Raw genomic sequence first — 19,510 nt, forward strand, 5'->3', positions numbered from 1 at the left:
AAATATAAATAGGCTCCTGCTTTTGACAGGAGCTAAATTTGCAGGTGAACAAAGAAAATTACAGCACAGGAACCGGCCCTCCAAGCCTGCACTGACCATGCTGCCCGACTAAACTAAAACCCCCTACCCTTCCGGGACCATATCCCTTTATTCCCATCCTATTCATGTATTTGTCAAGATGCCCCTTAAAAGTCACTATCATATCTGCTTCCACTACTTGCCCCAGCAACGAGTTCCAGGCACCCACCACCCTCTGTGTAAAACATCTGCCTCGTACATCTCCTTTAAACCTTGCCCCTCGCACCTTAAACCTATGCCTCCCTCATAATTGACTCTTCCACCCTGGGAAAAAGCTTCTGACAAGCCACTCTGTCCATGCCCCTCATAATCTTGTAGACTTCTATCAGGTCGCCCCTCTGTCGTTCCAGTGAGAACAAGCCAAGTTTGTGCAACCTCTCCTCATAGCTAATGCCCTCCATTCCAGGCAACATCATGGTAAATCTTTTCTGTACCCTCTCCAAAGCCTCCACATCCTTCTGGTAATGTGGTGACCAGAATTGAACACTATATTCCAAGTGCGGCCTAACTAAGGTTCTATAAAGCTGCAACATGACTTGCCAATTTTTAAACTCAATGCCCCGGCTGATGAAGGCAAGCATGCCATATGCCTTCTTGACTGCCTTCTCCACCTGCGTGACCGAGCCAGTTTTGTATCCACCTTGCCAGCTCACCTCTGATCCCATGCGATTTCACCTTCTGCACCAGTCTGCCAAGAGGGACCTTGTCAAAGGCTTTACTGAAGTCCATGTTGACAACATCCACTGCTCTACCCTCATCAATCATCTTCGTCACTTCCTCGAAGAACTCGATCAAGTTGGTGAGGCACGACCTCCCCTTCACAAAACCATGTTGCCTCTCACTAATACGTCCACTTATTTCCAAGTGGGAGTAAATTCTGTCTTGAAGAATCCTCTCCAATAATTTCCCTACCACTGATGTAAGGCTCACTGGCCTGTAATTACCTGGATTATCCTTGCTATCCTTCTTAAACAAAGGAACAACATTGGCTATTATCCAATGTTCTGGGACCTCCCCTGTAGCCAGTGTGAATACAAAGATTTCTCTCTAGGCTCCAGCAATTTCCTCCCTTGCCTCTCTCAGTATTCTGGGGTATGTCCCATCAGGCCCTGGGGGACTTGTCTACCTTAATGTTTCTCAAGAACCCCAATACCACCTCCTTTTTGATCTCAACATGACTCAAACTATCTACACACCCTTTCCCAGACTCATCATCCACCAAGTCATTCTCTTTGGTGAATACTGATGCAAAGTACTCACTTAATACCTCACCCATTTCCTCTGGCTCCGCGTATAGATTCCCTTCCCTGTCCCTGAGTGGGCCAACCCTCTCCCTGGCTACCCTCTTGCTCTTTATATGTGTATAAAAAGCCTTGGGATTTTCCTTAATTCTGCTGGCCAATGCCTTCATGAGCCTTTTTAGCCCGCCTTACTCCTTGCTTAAGTTTCTTTCTTCTTTCCTTGTATTCCACACTTGCTTTGTGTGTTCCCAGCCTCCTAGTCTTGACAAATGCTTCCTTTTTCTCTTTGACTAGGTTCACAATATCTCTCGTTATCCAAGGTTCCTGAAACTTGCCATACTTATCCTTCATCCTTACAGGAATGTGCCGGTCCTGAATCCCTATCAACTTACACTTGAAAGCCTCCCTCATGCCAGATGTTGATTTGCCCTCAAACATCTGCCCCAATCTACATTCTTCAGTTCCTGATTAATATTGTTGCTAGCCTTTCACACACATCCCTCCCCCTGTTTAGCACCTTAACTTGAGGACTACACTAATCTTTATCCATCACTACCCTAAAGCTTACTGAATTCTGGTCACTGTTCTCGAACTGCTCCCCTACTGAAACGTCAACCATACCTTATATGATCCCAAAAAATTTTTTAGGGAAACATTCTATCCCCCACGGCTCTTATGACACAAATGGGTCAGTCAGTGATAAAACAGACTGTGTGGCAGACACACTGTTAACAGGATAGCGAGATCGTACAGGCATAAGGTGGCTACAGGAGAATGGCAGAAGATTGGGACCCAGAAATTATGAGGATAGAAACCCCTTTAATATCTGTAGCAGGAGGAAGGATATGGAGAGTGGTAACAGAGAAATGAACCCCAGAAATGCCCAGGGAATGATTAATCAGTGTAACTCTAAGTTTCAATATGCTTTCAACTGTCCGAAACAATTTAATAGTGTTTAAAGCTACACATAGACATAGAATCCTACAGTGCAAAAGGAGGCCATTCAGCCCATTGAGTCTGCACTGACCACAATCCCACCCAGGCCCTATCCCCATAACCCCATGCACATACCCTAGCTAGTCCCCTTGACACTAAGGGGCAATTTAGCATGGCCAATCTACCTAACCTGCACATCTTTGGACTGTGGGAGGAAACCGGAGCACCCGGAGGAAACCCACGCAGACACGGGGAGAACGTGTAAACTCCACACGGACAGTGACCCAAGCCAGGAATCGAACCTGGGTCCCTGGCGCTGTGAGGCAGCAGTGCTAACCACTGTGCCAACCACATGACACCGAAGAATCAGAAGAGGAAAGGGATAGTGACCAGAAATAAAGGCATTGTCTTAATAACAAGAAATTTTACTCCTGTAATGAAAGTTTTAGTTGCAGAGTCCTTTAGGACTCCTTTAGGAGGGAGGGCTTCATTTTCATAGATCAATGGGAAGTTTTCAGGAGAGGATGGCACCTGTACAAGAGGGAGGGGTCACAACTAAGTTGGAAGGGCACAAATATCCTGGCTGGGAGCTTTGCTAGTGCAGTTCGGGGGGGTTTAAACTAGTATGGCAGGGGGGTGGGGATCAAAATATTAGGTCTATAAGTGTGGAGGCTGGGGACGAGCTTGGGGCTGGGACAAGGCTGGCAAAGAAGAAGAGCACTCTGGGGGAGGACGACCTCATTGGGCCTGGAGGTCTGGAGTGCTTATACTTCAATGCAAGGAGCGTAGCAGGTAAGACAGACGAACTTGGGGCCTTAATACGCACGAGGAATTTGGATGTGGTTGCGGTGACAGAGACTTGGTTGAAAGAGGGACAGGACTGGCAGCTGAATATTCCAGGGTACAAGTGTTTTAGGCGAGACAGAGGAGGGGCCAAAAGAGGTGGGGGAGTAGCGGTATTAGTTGGAGAGCATATTACAGCGGTGCAGAGGGAGGACAATTCAGAGGGGTCGTGTAACGAGTCACTCTGGGTGGAGCTTAGAAACAGGAAAGGCGCAGTCACTATGTTGGGGGTGTACTACAGGCCCCCCAACAGCCCAAGGGAAGTGGAAGAATGGATATGTCAGGAGATACTGGATAGGTGCAGGAAAAATAGGGTTGTTGTAGTGGGAGACTTCAATTTCCCTGGTACAGACTGGAAATCGCTGAAGGCAGGGACTCTGGATGGGGAGGAATTTGTAAAATGTGTACAGGAGGGTTCGTTGGAACAATATGTAGACAGCCCTACTAGAGAGGGGGCTATACTGGACCTGGTACTGGGGAATGAGTCCGGTCAGGTCTTCAAAGTTTTGGTTGGGGAACATGTGGCAAATAGTGACCACAATTCTGTTAGCTTTAGGATAGTGATGGAAAAGGATGAGTGGTGTCCCAAGGGTAAGGTGTTGGATTGGGGGAAGGCTAACTTTATTGGGATCAGGCAGAAATTGGCAGCTCTTGATTGGGAGAGGCTGTTTGAGGGTAAATCCACATCTGGTATGTGGCAGTCTTTTAAGGAACGGTTGTTAGGGCTACAGGACAAGCATGTGCCTGTAAAAAAGAAGGATAGGAAGGGTAGGATTAGAGAACCGTGGATAACCAGGGAAATTGAGGGACTGGTCAAAAAGAAAAGAGAGGCGTATGTTAGGTCCAAGCAGCTAAAAACGGAGGGAGCTCTGGAGGAGTACAAAGAAAGTAGGAAAGTACTCAAACGGGGAATTAGAAGAGTAAAAAGGGGTCACGAAATGTTCTTGGCAGACAGGATTAAGGAGAATCCCAAGGCATTTTATTCATACGTTAGGAACAAAAGGGTTGTCAGGGAAAAAATCGGACCTCTCAGGGACAAAAGTGGGGACTTATGCTTGGAGCCCAAAGAAGTAGGGGAGATCCTAAATGAATACTTTGCGTTGGTATTCACAAAGGAGAGGGATGTGTTGACTGGGAGTGTCTCGGAGGGGAGTGTTGAACCGTTGGAGAAAATCTCCATTACAAAGGAGGAAGTGTTAGGTTTGTTAGAGAATATAAAGACGGACAAATCCCCAGGGCCTGATGGAATCTATCCAAGGCTGCTCAGGGAGACGAGAGGTGAAATCGTTGGGCCTCTGACGCAAATCTTTGTCTCGTCACTGGACGCAGGTGAGGTCCCAGAGGATTGGAGGATAGCTAATGTGGTCCCGTTATTTAAGAAGGGTAGGAAGGATAACCCGGGTAATTATAGGCCGGTGAGCTTGACGTCCGTGGTGGGGAAGTTGTTGGAGAAGATTCTTGGAGAAAGGATGTATGCGCATTTAGAAAGGAATAAACTCATTAACGATAGTCAGCATGGTTTTGTGAGAGGGAGGTCATGCCTCACTAACCTGGTGGTGTTTTTTGAAGAAGTGACCAGAATGGTTGACGAAGGAAGGGCCGTGGATGTTGTCTATATGGACTTTAGTAAAGCGTTTGACAAAGTCCCTCATGGTAGGCTAGTGAAAAAGGTTGGATCTCATGGGATAAAGGGGGAGGTGGCTAGATGGGTGGAGAACTGGCTTGGTCATAGAAGACAGAGGGTGGTAGTGGAAGGGTCTTTTTCCGGCTGGAGGCCTGTGACTAGTGGTGTTCCGCAGGGCTCTGTATTGGGACCTCTGCTGTTTGTGATTTATATAAATGATCTGGAAGAAGGAGTAACTGGGGTGATCAGTAAGTTTGCGGACGACACAAAACTGGCAGGACTTGCAGATAGTGAGGAACATTGTCAGAGGCTACAGAAGGATATAGATAGGCTAGAAATTTGGGCAAAGAAATGGCAGATGGAGTTCAATCCTGATAAATGCGAAGTGATGCATTTTGGTGGGAATAATGTAGGGAGGAGCTACACGATAAATGGAAGAACCATAAAGGGTGTAGAGACGCAGAGGGACCTGGGTGTGCAAGTCCACAGATCTTTGAAGGTGACGTCACAGGTGGAGAAGGTGGTGAAGAAGGCATATGGCATGCTTGCCTTTATAGGACGGGGCATAGAGTATAAAAGTTGGGGTCTGATGTTGCAGATGTATAGAACGTTGGTTCGGCCGCATTTGGAATACTGCATCCAGTTCTGGTCGCCACACTACCAGAAGGACGTGGAGGCTTTGGAGAGAGTACAGAGGAGGTTTACCAGGATGTTGCCTGGTATGGAGGGGCTTGGTTATGAGGAGAGATTGGGGAAACTGGGGTTGTTCTCCTTGGAAAGACGGAGGATGAGGGGAGACTTAATAGAGGTGTATAAAATTATGAAAGGCATAGATAGGGTGAATGGTGGGAAACTTTTCCCCGGGTCGGTGGTGACGTTCACGAGGGGTCATAGGTTCAAGGTGAAGGGGGGGGAGGTTTAACACAGATATCAGAAGGACATGTTTTACACAGAGGGTCGTGGGGACCTGGAATGTGTTGCCGGGCAAGGTGGTGGAGGCGGACACACTGGGAACGTTTAAGACTTATCTAGACAGCTATATGAACGGAGTGGGAATGGAGGGATACAAAAGAGTGGTCTAGTTTGGACCAGGGAGCGGCGCAGGCTAATTGTTCTTTGTTTCTCGTTTCAAGGCTTCATTCTATGATCATCTTGCTGGTGCCAGTACAGAGCGAGACTGCGGATAGTTGGGAACCTGTCTCGGGGGCAGGGAATTCAGATGGTGTTCGTAAAGCAGAAGTGGAAATGAATAGGGTTGGGAAGCATTTTCTGATCAGGGCCAGTGTGATCTCCTGGACTCGTTTCGATCGCCACAGGGGGTCGGAGAGGAATTTCCCAGATTTTTTTTTCCCCATATTGGCCCTGGCGTTTTCACTCTGGGTTTTTGCCTCTCCCTGGAGATCACATGGTCTGGAATGGGGGGGTGGGGGTGAGTTAATAGGTTGTGATGAACAAAGCATCGTAGCTGTGAGGGACAGCTCGGTGGATAGGATATTAGTATGTAGATAGGCTGGAAAATTGGGCGGGGATCCTGGATTCAGGATTCAATCCTGGACCGGGGAGCGGCGCGGGCTTGGAGGGCCGAAGGGCCTGTTCCTGTGCTGTATTGTTCTTTGTTCTTTGTTCTTTGATAGCGCTGAGACACAGTGGGCTATGGCAGCAGCTCTTGAGAATGTGGCCCAGTCACAGAGGGTCATGGCTAAGGGCTTGCAGAGCGTGGCCCTGTCTCAGAGGGCACTTGCTGACTCCTCCCTTCCTGACACTGAGGCATCTCAGGGCAGCAGGATGAAGAGGTGTCATGGAAACATCCCAGATGCCTGGAAGCAGGCCAGGGCCCTCAAGGTTCAGGGCCTCCAGAGGGCACCTGTCACGTGCATCACAGGCCATGGGGTATGATGGGCAGCTGGCCCCCTCCACCTCCGATGTACATTCTGGGGAGTCATTGAGACGTAGTGGTAGGCCACGTAAGGTTAAGAAGTTGCAGTTGCACTGAGATGGCACGGGTGAAGGGCTGCACTAGTTAGAAAGATATTCAAAGACCTTAATGTTTTCTGTTCACAAGTTTTTATGTTAGAACATCATATTTAAACAGCTTTATTGCAATTAAATGTTTTTTCAACACCCACCTGAGACTAATTTGTCTCAAATAGGAATCCTCTTCCATTGATGATCGCCAGAGGAATGCTTCAGGTTGATGTCAGTTGGGGGGCCCCTCAATGCTGTGTCATTGAGAAAAGGAAGCCATTGGTTCCCCAGGCCCCACAAGTGATTCCCTCCCGTCCCCCACCCCACCCACCCCAGGGCCCTGTACGGGGATTTCAGATCCCTTATCCACCACACAGACGTGGGCCCAGGTGCCAGTGTGTGTGCGGAACTCAGGTAGGAGTCAGGCTAGTTTGCACCAGGGCATCATCATAATGGTGCTTAGTAAGTCGTCATCACCCTCCTGCCTGCCAAAATACTCACGAACACAGAGTACCCAGGCCCACCACTCTGGTGTGAAAATGTTGCAGGATATGGAGGGGGGGGGGGCGAGATGGAACCCACAGACACATACCCCTAGCGAGTGAACTGCCTGGTGATCAGGGCCTCCTTGCTGCCCTTGCATGCCTCATTTGGGCTGCCAGCCCTCCAGCGTCTGGTTGATGTTCCTCGGCATGCTCTTCCTCTTCTTTCTCCTCCTCCTCTTCCTCCTCCTCCTGCTGGTCATCCTCCCCAGCGACGCCCAGCTGGTCAGCCTCCACGACCCCCTCCTCCTCCTCCTCCAATAGGTCATCTCTTTGTAGAGCCAGATTGTGCAAGGCACAGCACACGACCATTATGCGGGAAGAGATCACTGGGTTGTAATGGTGGGCCCTGCCAGATGTTCCAGGCACCCGAATCGCATTTTGAGGAGCCCAATGCACCTCTCCACTGTTGCACGGGTGGCTACATGGGCCTCATTATAGCGGGTCTCCGCCTCAGACACAGGCCTCCGCACAGGCATCATCAGCCATGTCCGAAGCGGGTAACCCATATCACCCACGAACCACCCCCGCAGCCTGGGCTCCTCCTCAAATGCCTCCGGGATGTCCGAGCTCCTGACAATGAAACTGCCGTGCACACTACCTGGATGTCTTGCACAGACATGCATAATGTTGATGTTATGGTCGTACACGAGTTGAACATTCAGGGAGTGGATGAATCTCCGCGGATTCTGTAAGGGGGCCTTAAGGGCGATGTGTGTGCAGTCGATGGCCCCCTGAACACTAGGCATGCCTGCAATGGCTGCAAACCCTGCAGCCCCGGCTTCCTGATGGGTGTGCTCCAGGTTAAATTTGATGTACTGCCCAGCCTGGGCATACAGGGCTTCTGTGACCTGCTTGACACAGGTGTGCACGGCTGATTGGGAGATGCCACAGACATCTCCACTAGGGGTCTGGAAGGAGCCAGTCACATAAAAGTTCAGAGCGGCTGTCAATTTGACAGCCACCAAGAGTGGGTGTCCCCCCACCCCACCCTCCTTCCCCTCTAGGTGCCAGGTCCTGCAACAGGTTGCATAGGTGTTGCATTGTCTCCTTTCAGAGGCGGAGACGTCGGTGGCACACGGTGTCCAACATCTGTTCAAATGACACTCGTGCACGGAACTGCCGGGGTCTCTGCTCCCTCCTTCTCCTGCACCCCTCCCCTGCTCTGGGTGAACGGCAGCCACCTCCTGCCTCTGGTGATCATCTCCCTCTACTCCTGCAAGTGGTAAGGCCCGGGCCTCCTGGGCCCACAATTCTTCTTCCAGCTCCTCCTCCTCAGCTCCAGCAGCAACCAAAAGAACAGCAAGATCGATTGGTTGCATCACAAAAGCCATCTCGTCACTCTGAAGTGGGGGTGGGGGAGATGGAGAGGAACACATGTAGAGGTGAAGGAACGCTGCTTGCCCCTAGCACATCAACAGTCACAGTCAATCCCCCCCAGCCACATGCTCCCCACAGTCACATCCCCCCCCCAATTCCCCCAGCCACATGCTCCCCACAATCGCACCTCCTTGAAAAGTTGAGAGGCTGCAGCAGTGCAATTTGCAAGGGCTTTGTGCACATCCTTCAGCTGAAAAAATGCTGAGTGTGCCAGGACCCAGCAGCACCATGTAGGCGGGCATAAATTTTGTGGGTATTAGGATTAGAATATTTCTTAAACTATAACTCGATAAATGAAGCAAAACAGGACAGCATTCAGCCAGAAAGGTGTGAGTAAGGCAAGCAGACATCTTTTAAACACAGAAACCAGGTTGACAAAGACTCAGGAACTCGCATCAATATGCTATTCAGAAAATATCTTGAGACCTGGAAAACTTCCTGACATCCCATCAAACACCCATTGTCCAAAGGAATTCAGAGACATAAAGCAATTATCACACTCTTAAACCAAACTTTACATATTAAAACTCTAGACCAGAAAACCCATTAACGGGATAACTATAAAAGAAAACCATTTACACATCAAACTCCACACCCACAAACCTATTGAAACAGGATGATTATATCAGGAAACCACTCACAAACCATTTACATATCAAAACAGATCGTTACTATAACTGTACTCCATTTTGGCAGGCAAGCAGAGTACTTTACGGGACTGTCTTGTCTGTGTCCTGATTGTACCTCCGTCGACGTAAAACACTATAATAAACTGTGCTGTTAACGATCTTGGCTCTGGGTGCGAGTGGTGTGGTATCTGTTCACTCGCGCTAACAATTGGGGGCTCGTCCGGGATCGTGACCGCCGCTGGAACATCGCCTCTCAAACACTGGGTGAGTATCTTTACTCATTTAAAGTCCGCGGGAATTCCCAGTGCCAGCGGTGTTCCACGGCTGCCGCGATCTGAACTTGTGAACAGAGCCCGATCGAGAGCTGCACAGCGGGGTAGGTTCTTCTTTGGGCGGGTGAGCGGGGTCGCGAATTGTAATTGATTGTGTACTGTTGCATTCCGTGTATCCCTGACAGCGGACCCGACCAGACATTAGCTGACCCAAAAGGTACCTAAGGAAGACAAGGGTTAGGTGGCCGGGAGGCCGGGAGGACGTCCAGGGTTAGGGCCAATGAACGCGGACTCACGAAGTTCGGTTTAAGTCCGGGCGCTGCAAGTCGGGTAGGACCTCTGCAGGCGCGAAAGTCTGGGCCACTGGAAACAGATCCGCGAGGAGTCTGCTACATGTCCGGGCGCTACTAAGTCTGGAGCCTCTGTGAGTGCTTCGGGCACTACAAGCAGGAGACCTCTGGTAGCGCGAAAGAACGGCTACACGCCGGGGGAACTCCTACCTGCGGTCAATCCCACGCTTGTCCGCACCCAGGTCAGGGTGATTCCCGGGGAGATAGGGAAACGGCGAGCCTCTGTGGATTGATTTAGATGTAGGATTTGGTCAGGAAAGAGTGGCCCCCGGCCCCTGTAGTCGTGGTCAGAGCCCCCCCCCTGTTTCTGTGAGCGGTGATCTCCCCGTTACATGCAGGACGGGCTCTGCGTGTTACTGTTGAAGGTTTAAAGGTACTGACAGTGGAAACACCAAACCAGGAACCCCAGGGATACCTACACAAGTATCTGTGGGAAGCACCAAACCAGGATTAGTACACCACTGATCTTAGCTAAGAGATTCGACATGGATAGCATTGAGACCATTTTTGAATGGGGGCCGGAAGGGTCCCTCACCCGCTATCTAGCAGATAAAAACAAGAACCTAATTAAAAGCATGATTAAAACAGGGTGGAAACCCCAAGACCCCCTTGAGAGCCAACGGGAATGGTGGGCAACGGAAAAGAGGAACAAGGATGATAAGGCTTGGATCCTCATACTAAAGGCACACCTCACCCTAGCAGGGCGAGTCCATAAATACGTTCAGGATAAACAAGAAAAGGCTGAACAGAAAAAGCATGCTGCTGTGATGGCTATTAACCCCGTGTTGCCGGCACTGACCGACTTCTCCCGTGAAGCCCCATACGAGGAATGTCCCGATTGGGAGTGCTTAATAGACGAGACAAGTCCTCGGTGCCCAACAGGGGGGAGTCCCCCGGTAACCACCGATCCCCCAAACGCCAAAGCAGCACCTCTTAAGATCGAATGTATCCCAGGGGGACAAGGGAGAGACGGGCGAGGAAGGCAGGCCCAAATTAAAATGACTTATGTGTCACTCTCGCCAGGGGACACTATGAAATTACTAGAAAAGCTCCCAACCCTGCAGCCCAGGCACAGTAACGCAATTTTTTGGCAAAAGATGAAAGAGATGCAACTGTGCCACAACTTACACAACCGAGATATAGCAGGGTTAGTAAGAGCCAAGATGCTCGAGAATCACTGGGCTCGGCTCCGGGCAGAACACCAGAATGGGACTTGGTGTGCAGACCTAGACGGGAGCCGCCGGGAGCAGGAACAGGCTCTGACAGGCTTTAAAAACGATATCATCCTGACCATGGGGGAGGTCCCCGTGAGTTGGAGTGTAATAGTAGGAGTAACGCAGAAAAAGGAGGAAGGGGCTCAGGAATACGGGCGACGAAAATTCGATGCCTTTGTAGCCCACGGAGGAATGCCAGATGCAGATAGACAGAACCCGGCATTCCTCCAGTTATATAGGGATGGGCTGAGCCCAGCACACCAAGCTATCCTAAAGACAGGATTGGTAAACTTTAACACCTTCGATGAATTAGAAAACTGGGCTGTCACTGTAGACAACCAGCAAAGGAAAACACAGGGCGCCAGAGCAGGGATATCAGCGGTAGGAACTGAAGGAGGAAATTGCTACAGGTGCGGGGAATTAGGCCATTTCAAAAGGGAATGCCGAGCTATAATCCCGCACCCTCCTGATACATGTAATAAGTGCGGCAGAATCGGACACACCGAATCTACCTGCAAAGACAGAAGGATCCCAAGGAGAAAGGGAGCGCCCCCGAAGAGACTGGAGAAAACCCCGGCAAGCGCCCCAGATATAAGGGAGAATGAGGTGGTTTCGGACCCAGCGCACCTCAGCCACCAGCAGCTGCTGGACATTATACAAACCTTGGCGGCACAAAAATCTGCATGAGTGGCATCGGCCCCCGCCCCGGGAACGGACCCCCGTATCTGGGTGAATGCATCGTTAGGGGGCCGGCGATGCAAAATATTAATAGATACGGGGGCTTCGATATCCCTCACCAACATGGCACTACCCACCACCCACCGTTCCATAGTAGTAGTAGGAATAGGGGGGGATAGGACTATAGCATATCAGAGCGAAGCAGTGTTACTTGAGGTAGAGGGGATCATACTCCCCGTACACTTCTGGGTGGGCCCAAATGAAGAAGGGACAATTTTGGGAATAGACCTCCTGGGAGAGTTAGGAGCAGTGGTGGACGCTTTCAATAAGCGCCTGCTGTGGACGGCAAGGAAAGAACACAAGAGCGGGATCCAAGGATACTGGGTCCCTAATAAGAACGTAGCAGCCATAGGCATGGGGGCTCCGGCTCCGACGGCCCGAGACTGGAAGAAGGAGGGACTAGTGGGACTCTTATGTCAAGCACTGCCCGGGGTCTGGGCTACAGGCAAGCAAGACTGCGGTCTCGTCACAATCCTTCCTTTACAAATACAAGGACCAGCCCATGCCCCTCATAAACAATATCCCATAAAACCCGAGGCGTTACAGGCAACCGAAACAATCGTCCAGGCTTTGGTTAAACGGGGCATCCTGAGACCCACCGTGTCCCACACAAATTCCCCGATGTGGCCCGTCCGTAAGCCAGACGGGAACTACCGACTAACCATCGACTATACCGCCCTGAATAAGGTCACCCCAAAGGAACACCCTATCGTTGCGAGCCCGGCCACTATATTTAACGGACTGCGACCTGAATATTGTATCTTCTCCGTGCTAGACATAGCAAACGGATTCTGGTCAATTCCACTCCACCCAGACTCCCAGGAGAAGTTTGCCTTCACCTGTGGAGGTAGACAGTACACCTGGACCCGTCTCCCCCAGGGATTCCACAATAGCCCCAACATATTCCACCGGGTTATGAGCAAAGCCCTCGAAAATTGTAACTTATCCCCCTATGAGAGCGCTTTTCTCCAATATGTGGATGACATCTTGATCGCCTCCACTAACCCGACGGGGCATTTGGGAGCCCTGTCAGTAATCCTGCGGGGCTTACAAACAGCAGGATTTAAGGTTAACCCAACCAAAGCACAACTCGCAAAACCAGAGGTCCGATATCTGGGGCATTACATAAGTCAGGGAAAGAAAACCCTTCCCACGGACCGAAAAACAGCAATTGCCAACATGACCCGTCCGAACACAGTTAGGGGGGTGCGTAGGGTAATGGGACTCTTTAATTACTGTCGGAATTTCATCGATCAGTTTGCATCCATAGCAGAACCTATCCAGCGATTGGTAAAAGGGGGGAGGCCGGGGGCAGAAATCATTGAATGGGGACCCGAACAAGAAACAGCATACTCCCACCTGAAATCAGAATTATTAGCGGCCCCAGCCTTATGCCTGCCCAACATAGCGAAACCGTTCCATCTTTTTTATAATGCGGAGGACGGATTCTATAGCTCCGTTGTGACTCAAGAAAGTGGGGGCACCATGAGACCTGTAGCATATTATTCGGTGCGGCAGTCCCCGATAGCCAAAGGACTACACAAATGTGTGGCAGCCCTGGACTGTGCCGCATGGGCAGTCAGGGTGTGCGAACCCATTACTATGTTAGGACAGATCATCCTGCACACAAAACATACAATAGTAGAATTATTAAACACAGGTCGACTCCGAACTGTTTCAGATGCTCGAAGGGCAACTTGGGAGGCAGTGCTCCTTCCTCAGGACCAATCTATTAAAATCGTACGAGATACCGGAAGAAACCCAGCAGAGGGGTTCCTTCCAGACGGCAGTCCACATCACTGTCCGATTAACTCAGACATGGATACAGAGGATGGGATTAGTGATCAGCCACTGGAGAACCCCGATATAATACTATACGTAGACGGGTCCCGAAGGCAGGTGGAGGGACAGTACCGCACAGGATGGGCAGTGGTAGATCAGGAATGGTTCTGCTAATTCCAACGGTCACACAGGACGCTGGACCATTCCCCATCTTCCGAATTGAAAATATTGGTGTTGTTAGGGGCAATGCTTCCCTCCGCTACCACATAACCGAAAACATGGCCATCTCCAAACATGGCATAATGTCCAGTGTTTCTCTCGCAGGGTGCAAGCAGAGGGGAGAGGTCACCATCTGTCCTCACCCACTGAGACAAGGAGAGGCAGCAGAATGTGGGTTTAACCGAACACAGGACTGCACCTTAGAGATTATACCCGTAGACCCACATTTCGCCCGGGCAGGATACGGGGGGCGGGGTAGATACTGTGTAGCCACCACACGTACATCATTCACATATAACGGATTAACATGCCCAATCCCCGACCCTAACTTCTGTTTTACCCCTCGCAAGCCAGTCACTATAGGTCAAGCTCACATCACCAATATTCGAAATAGGCAGACCATAGCCTTTAATGCCACAGACCCCCTAAAAGACAACCTAAGAGACTACCAAGAACCCGAGCAAGCCCCCATCCCACACCTGACCGAAGTCCTAAGGGAGCTCCGACTTAAAGTAGGACACTCCGTCCGATTATACCACCGGTTACAGTCACACATCAAAACCTTGGAACAAGATACCGAGACGGCGTTACGAAGTCAAACATGGGTACAGAAGGTGTGGGACTGGGGTCTAAATGTAAACATCCACCCCTGGGTCCGAATTACATCGCACACACTGGTGGTCATCCAACTCATCTTAGCCCTTTCCTGGGGATTGGCTACATGTTATACCTACCGCCAGCGGAAGAGAATGAAAGCACATAAGAACTTAGTTAGAACAATTGGTATGATGGGGCAGGTAGCCAAGCGGGATGATTACTCCCGCCTACACATGATTTGACAAACTCCGGGACTCCCCTAAACTGTACGACTGCAGCGTACGGAGGCAGGAAGCACCGGACACAAAATATAATAAAGGGGAGAAAGATCGGTTAGAAAAGTGAAAAGGAAATAAACAACAAAAATTCACTTTTGACCGACAGGGGGGACTGTAGGCGGGCATAAATTTTGTGGGTATTAGGATTAGAATATTTCTTAAACTATAACTCGATAAATGAAGCAAAACAGGACAGCATTCAGCCAGAAAGGTGTGAGTAAGGCAAGCAGACATCTTTTAAACACAGAAACCAGGTTGACAAAGACTCAGGAACTCGCATCAATATGCTATTCAGAAAATATCTTGAGACCTGGAAAACTTCCTGACATCCCATCAAACACCCATTGTCCAAAGGAATTCAGAGACATAAAGCAATTATCACACTCTTAAACCAAACTTTACATATTAAAACTCTAGACCAGAAAACCCATTAACGGGATAACTATAAAAGAAAACCATTTACACATCAAACTCCACACCCACAAACCTATTGAAACAGGATGATTATATCAGGAAACCACTCACAAACCATTTACATATCAAAACAGATCGTTACTATAACTGTACTCCGTTTTGGCAGGCAGGCAGAGTACTTTACGGGACTGTCTTGTCTGTGTCCTGATTGTACCTCCGTCGACGTAAAACACTATAATAAACTGTGCTGTTAACGATCTTGGCTCTGGGTGCGAGTGGTGTGGTATCTGTTCACTCGCGCTAACAGAACTATTTACACAAAGTGCCACCAATCAGCGTACATATGCCTATCTCGGATACATAAAGTACATTGGAGTTCCCACAAATCAGCAGAAAATTCACAATGGCCTCCAAGGTTCTTTGTTGGCACATTACAAAACCTAGCAGCTGTTGCCTGTGAAATATTCCACACGGACACTTCCACAAGTTCCAAAAACACGTTTACGCAGGAGCTCTTACTTTATGAAACTAACAAAGGATTGCGGTTCAAATTTAATTTTATTAAAACACTTGCAAGTTAAAGAAACAACCCTTACACAATAAATTAAGTTAGCCTAATTTGGGAAAAGGTTGACTGCCTGAAATACACATTATACTAGCCTCTCTAGTGAACCTAACCGGGCTGTTGGTTCCAATTCATTGAGCACACGTCGATGAAAGAACTCCTTGGTATGAAGGTGGGTCTTGCCTGTCCTCTTGCATCATCACGAGTCGCAGAAGGCCAGTCGAGTCTTCATTGGCGGTTATCTCCAGATTTCCATTTTTCTCCCCCTCTCTGAGTACAGGTTGAGTGAACCCACTTGACATGATTCTTCTCCCTGTGCACCAACTTCAGTGGATGTATTCAAGGAAATGTGGGAGCCCTATGTTAGGAATGGGTTAACAGTCACCTTGCACTTAAGTACTAAATTGGACGTTAACCATTCAATAGAAATTACTGGAGTGTGTAAAGGGATTACAGGTAGCTTTTTCGGCACCAATCAAGTAAACAAACTCAAATTAACTTAGGGACAAAGTAAAAGGGGCGGCTCCCCAAAAGGAAGGGGGGAACAGCCCGAACCAAAATCAAAGTCGAAAGGAAACTTAAAACGTCAAACCAAAAGGTGATTATCGGGGTCGATAATACACCCCAGCCCCTGCGGCGCCCAGCGGTCGCGGAAGGCGTCAACCGCGCCCGTGGACACCGCAAGCTCCCTCTCCAGGGACACCTGGCCGCGAATGTAGCCGCGGTAGAGGGGCAGACAGTCGGGATGGACGGCCCCGTCGATCGCCCGCTGCCTGGACCTGTAGATGACGTGCCTTGCCAAGTCTCGGAGCAGGTTCACGAGGAGGTCATCCTCCTTCCCCGCCCCCCCTCTGCACCAGATGACACTGGGTGTTGGGTGTGTGTGTGGAGTTGTAAAAGAGAAAAAAATGTGTTTGTGAAGAAGCAGGAATTGCATCATCTTTTATTTCTGGACTGCACTGAGAGGATTAACATTGGTAGCAGGGGATAGTTGTTGATTCCAAATAAAAGGCTGCAAGTTATGACTTTTTTTGGAAAAAAAGACTTCACTCAGCATTTCAATCAAAGGAATGAATGGGAGACGACAAAATGGCTGAACCCAGAGTAAAAGTGTCAGAATATGACTATCCACCATTATTCTCAGACACTGAACCTGATGACCTATGGAGAAGTCATCATGTGGACTAAGGTAACTGGTTTGGGGAAAATAAAACAAGGAATGGTCTTGGCTCTCTTCACTACATCGAAGTAAAATTTGTTGCAAGGTATTTTCCAAATTGGAGTTGGAACATTTGGGTTCGGAAGAAGGTCTGGATAATTTTTTAATCTTTATGGATAAGGTTTATCGAAAGGATGACTTATTAAGTGCGTATGAAGCCTAGTCAGGTTTTGATAGTTTTTGGAAATCAGGATATTTCTATTCAAGAGTATGTAATGGAATTTAACAGACTGTATATAAGGCCGCAAAAAGACTGCCTGGAAATCCCACAGTCTGTGTCGGCATTTAAGTTGCTTTGACTGCTAAAGTTATAAATATGAATAGGCTCCTGCTTTTGACAGGAGCTAAATTTGCAGGTGAACAAAGAAAATTACAGCACAGGAACCGGCCCTCCAAGCCTGCACTGACCATGCTGCCCGACTAAACTAAAACCCCCTACCCTTCCGGGACCATATCCCTCTATTCCCATCCTATTCATGTATTTGTCAAGATGCCCCTTAAAAGTCACTATCATATCTGCTTCCACTACTTGCCCCAGCAACGAGTTCCAGGCACCCACCACCCTCTGTGTAAAACATCTGCCTCGTACATCTCCTTTAAACCTTGCCCCTCGCACCTTAAACCTATGCCTCCCTCATAATTGACTCTTCCACCCTGGGAAAAAGCTTCTGACAAGCCACTCTGTCCATGCCCCTCATAATCTTGTAGACTTCTATCAGGTCGCCCCTCTGTCGTTCCAGTGAGAACAAGCCAAGTTTGTGCAACCTCTCCTCATAGCTAATGCCCTCCATTCCAGGCAACATCATGGTAAATCTTTTCTGTACCCTCTCCAAAGCCTCCACATCCTTCTGGTAATGTGGTGACCAGAATTGAACACTATATTCCAAGTGCGGCCTAACTAAGGTTCTATAAAGCTGCAACATGACTTGCCAATTTTTAAACTCAATGCCCCGGCTGATGAAGGCAAGCATGCCATATGCCTTCTTGACTGCCTTCTCCACCTGCGTGACCGAGCCAGTTTTGTATCCACCTTGCCAGCTCACCTCTGATCCCATGCGATTTCACCTTCTGCACCAGTCTGCCAAGAGGGACCTTGTCAAAGGCTTTACTGAAGTCCATGTTGACAACATCCACTGCTCTACCCTCATCAATCATCTTCGTCACTTCCTCGAAGAACTCGATCAAGTTGGTGAGGCACGACCTCCCCTTCACAAAACCATGTTGCCTCTCACTAATACGCCCACTTATTTCCAAGTGGGAGTAAATTCTGTCTTGAAGAATCCTCTCCAATAATTTCCCTACCACTGATGTAAGGCTCACCAGCCTGTAATTACCTGGATTATCCTTGCTATCCTTCTTAAACAAAGGAACAACATTGGCTATTATCCAATGTTCTGGGACCTCCCCTGTAGCCAGTGTGAATACAAAGATTTCTCTCTAGGCTCCAGCAATTTCCTCCCTTGCCTCTCTCAGTATTCTGGGGTATGTCCCATCAGGCCCTGGGGGACTTGTCTACCTTAATGTTTCTCAAGAACCCCAATACCACCTCCTTTTTGATCTCAACATGACTCAAACTATCTACACACCCTTTCCCAGACTCATCATCCACCAAGTCATTCTCTTTGGTGAATACTGATGCAAAGTACTCACTTAATACCTCACCCATTTCCTCTGGCTCCGCGTATAGATTCCCTTCCCTGTCCCTGAGTGGGCCAACCCTCTCCCTGGCTACCCTCTTGCTCTTTATATGTGTATAAAAAGCCTTGGGATTTTCCTTAATTCTGCTGGCCAATGCCTTCATGAGCCTTTTTAGCCCGCCTTACTCCTTGCTTAAGTTTCTTTCTTCTTTCCTTGTATTCCACACTTGCTTTGTGTGTTCCCAGCCTCCTAGTCTTGACAAATGCTTCCTTTTTCTCTTTGACTAGGTTCACAATATCTCTCGTTATCCAAGGTTCCTGAAACTTGCCATACTTATCCTTCATCCTTACAGGAATGTGCCGGTCCTGAATCCCTATCAACTTACACTTGAAAGCCTCCCTCATGCCAGATGTTGATTTGCCCTCAAACATCTGCCCCAATCTACATTCTTCAGTTCCTGATTAATATTGTTGCTAGCCTTTCACACACATCCCTCCCCCTGTTTAGCACCTTAACTTGAGGACTACACTAATCTTTATCCATCACTACCCTAAAGCTTACTGAATTCTGGTCACTGTTCTCGAACTGCTCCCCTACTGAAACGTCAACCATACCTTATATGATCCCAAAAAATTTTTTAGGGAAACATTCTATCCCCCACGGCTCTTATGACACAAATGGGTCAGTCAGTGATAAAACAGACTGTGTGGCAGACACACTGTTAACAGGATAGCGAGATCGTACAGGCATAAGGTGGCTACAGGAGAATGGCAGAAGATTGGGACCCAGAAATTATGAGGATAGAAACCCCTTTAATATCTGTAGCAGGAGGAAGGATATGGAGAGTGGTAACAGAGAAATGAACCCCAGAAATGCCCAGGGAATGATTAATCAGTGTAACTCTAAGTTTCAATATGCTTTCAACTGTCCGAAACAATTTAATAGTGTTTAAAGCTACACATAGACATAGAATCCTACAGTGCAAA

The sequence above is a fragment of the Mustelus asterias genome, chromosome 17 (genome assembly GCF_964213995.1).
Source record: "Mustelus asterias chromosome 17, sMusAst1.hap1.1, whole genome shotgun sequence".
NCBI lineage: Eukaryota > Metazoa > Chordata > Chondrichthyes > Carcharhiniformes > Triakidae > Mustelus > Mustelus asterias.